Consider the following 3,320-nt stretch of genomic DNA (forward strand, 5'->3'; position numbering starts at 1 on the left):
CAGGGGGCCCCCAAGAGCACCAAGCTGACATGATTAAAATATGTTTAAAATATTAAATAGCTAAATGGAAAAACAATTAGTTGATTTTATGGATGTTGCACAAATAATATAAGCAAAAACACAAAATCTTATTTGATCTTGTGCAAATATCTTAGTTTTGTCTTATTTCAAGTGTGCTATCTCATAAGTAACTTTTCAGCAAATATAGGGGCTTATTTTAAGTCAATACTGACTTGGTATTGATGAAAAAGTTCTATATCTTTTGATTGTTTTCCATCATTGAATCCACGTTTTCAGAATCTGTAAAAACACCCAGATTACATTTAATCATGATTTCCAAAACGTCATCGCTTCATTAGGATGAACAGAGAAAATGACAATACGTGGGTTAAGAGACCAATATTTCCACCTATTTCATGTCTGAGTGTTTGTTAAATGAGCGAAGATCCTGAAAAAGTTGGAGAAACAGTTTTACTGCAAAAAGAGAGCTGATGATTCTGATGCTGCCAAGTATTTCCTTTAGAATATTTTAGACTTCCTTTACGGAAAAATCTGCAAATTGGTGGATTTTGGAGTCGCATTCCTCAGAAGAATGAGCGAATAATGAACTAGTCGGGGACCCGGCGTATTATTTATGGGTTCATCTGGTTCAGATTTGATTATAGTATAAGTCTAGACAATAAAATGGAATTAAAAAACACTAAAGCTAATTGTGGTCGGCTGCAAAGCCTGCACATCAACACCAGACTAGTTGGAGCCAAACCTACATTCACTTTCACTGAGGAAAGTAAAAGGACCTAAATGTCCTAAAGCGTCTTAAAAACGCCAGCGGTGGTTCCGTCTTTTCGTCTCCGTGTCTTGCTGGGTGTCGTCTCTTCAGCTGCTTCACCGCTTCGGCTTCAGAAAACATCTGAGAAACGCTCATAACCGCCTCCTGTCAGAGTGAAGAGGAGGGTTTTTCTGCCACGTCTGTCTTAAAACGACCAAGACCTGCTGCCAAACCTGATGGTTTTTCTTCTCACAAGATCGACTTTTTGCATTTTTCTTTTCTTTTTCCCAGCGAGATATTTATGATTTGAAAACATGGAAAATGATCCGAAACAATCTTTAGTTTTTTATCCATATATCCATCATGTTGTGATGACTTCCTGAAGGCAGAGTTTTTAAAGAGACGGGCGTTACTTTACAAAGTCACATTTCTTTGTCACATTTGATATTACAGCATTTTTATAACAACTGATAGTTACTTGATTGAGCTTTAAAATGGCTCCATGTGGCTGGAAAATACGCAATACTTTCTCCTTAATTACATAGTAAATAAGAAAAGCACAAAGTCTTTATTACCAGAAATTAATCCAAACCATAATGAAGTAAAAATCAGTTTTCTGACTGGACGTCTCCTCTGTGTCGTTCAGATATTTTTCTGCTGCATCATGTGAGGCTGTTTGGGGTTTGGCTGCTGCAGCGCCGCATATCAGCACCATGTCTGTGGGTTTGCTTTAAATGTCAGGATTCCAGCAGCGTTCGGACCCCCCAGTCCGTCCCATCACCGCCGCTGGTCCCAGACCCAGCCAGACTGGTGATGCGGCGTTCCAGCTGTTTGACACAACAGGGTGAAGTTATGGATTTAGCGAATTATTGAGAATGAAAAGGATGGAAGGAATCCAGCAGAACAAGTTTTACATCAAACACTTAATATTAATAATCGGAGCTGAAACAATCAATATTTGAAATAATTGTCGGCTAATTTATTAACTAATTGTTCACTTAAAGTTTAGACTCTTAAATAATGAAGCCAAAACCGTGCAGCATATATATAAATGTAGCTTTTAATATGAAAACAAAACTTTCTGTTTTAGACTTTAAAATGTTAAGTCATGAAGTTATTTATATTATTTGTTTCTTTGCATCTTTTAATGTATTTCTAATATTGCATAAAACAGCTGAAGTGGTTAAAAGAAAAATCTTGGAACGTGCTAAATGTTTTCATCTGATTAATGTTCAGAATAATCAGTTGTTGATCGTTAGTTGCAGCCCTGTTATTGATAATAAAATCTAGACACAAACCAATTAAAGACATTATTTCCCAAAGCAAGTTTTTGCCAGGTTGAGTTTTACATTTTTTGAGAAACGAAAATGATCATATTTTAACTCCAGCCTGGATTTAGAATATTAATTTTTCTCTTTTTGTCTAAAAAAATATCTTTGATAATGTTTGTTTTGCTGCAGTTAACAGAGAATTCAGGATGTTTATTTTGACCCGGTTTTATTCTAACGGGCACTTTTCCAATTTAAAGTTGGAAAAGTGGCGTCTCGCATGGTTCTCTGGTCTGTTTTGAGCTAACTGGTGTTTATTTCTGGACAAAACGTTCAGATTGGTGGAAAACGCTGCAACCAAGTCAGAAATGACTTTTCTTTCTAAAATATTCTGGTATTCTGGAAATGATGCAACATTTAACCATTAAAATCCAAGAAAATGATGAAACATTTTACAGCATTGCACCATTTTCTTGCTTGTTTTACCTTAAGCAAGGCGCGTGAGGTGCAGATTTGCTCGTAGGTGGAGTGTTTGTGTCGGTGAGACGAGCCTTTGTCTGGTCGTGTTTGGTTTCAGTTTTACTACAGCAGAGGAGACGGGTTGGCTGCTGCTGGGTGTTTCCCAGCCAGCCCAGTGAAGTCTGGTTGTCTTTAGTGTCTGTCGGCTGCTCCCATTGTCATCCCAACATGGCTTCGAGACTTATCTGTATGTGTGTGTGAGTAATGTGACCAGACAGGCGACTTTGTGTGTGTGTGTGTGTGTGTGTGTGTGTGCCGAGTCAGCCTTTTCCAGCCAGCTACTCACTCATCCTGAAGTCTAATCCCCCTAATCCACCTCCCATCCCGTTTTTTTAAAAATTCCTCCTCCCTCGTTGTCCCAGTTCCCTTCCTGTGTCTCCCAGTATTCACACTTCCTCAGATCCAGTTGCTTCTAAATGTGGCTACATATTGTTGTCATGCAGACTAAGCTTCATTACTGAACCTTGTTTATTAAGTTGTCAAATATTGGCTCAGTTAACGTTTTGAGATTCGTTGACCTAAAGCAACAAAAGATTTTTTTGTATTATAATCTAATCTACTACAAAATAAAAGCATGCATCAGTTTTCCAGGTCTTATTTTTGACAGGAATCCTGAAATTATCTCAATATTTAAAATGGTTCTCGTCTGATTTATTACTGAACTTTCTCTGGTTGATAAATCACCTGAACCTGACTGCAGCTCCTTGTAATCAGAATCAAACAGGAAATTGACATTAAGCCTGTGTGGAATTGGACTGAATCGA

General features: G+C 37.7%; 1 long non-coding RNA gene across 1 annotated transcript; it reads right to left on the minus strand.

Moving 5' to 3' along the window:
* Window positions 1–1,101: 1,101 nt before the first annotated feature.
* Window positions 1,102–3,314, minus strand: LOC103472968 (uncharacterized). Its single transcript, XR_534954.2, has 2 exons — window positions 2,524–3,314; window positions 1,102–1,596 (listed from the first exon to the last, which is right to left on the minus strand). It is a non-coding gene; the product is annotated as an uncharacterized LOC103472968 (long non-coding RNA).
* Between the last annotated feature and the right edge of the window lie 6 nt (window positions 3,315–3,320).

The sequence above is a fragment of the Poecilia reticulata genome, linkage group LG11 (genome assembly GCF_000633615.1).
Source record: "Poecilia reticulata strain Guanapo linkage group LG11, Guppy_female_1.0+MT, whole genome shotgun sequence".
In the NCBI taxonomy this organism is placed as follows: domain Eukaryota; kingdom Metazoa; phylum Chordata; class Actinopteri; order Cyprinodontiformes; family Poeciliidae; genus Poecilia; species Poecilia reticulata.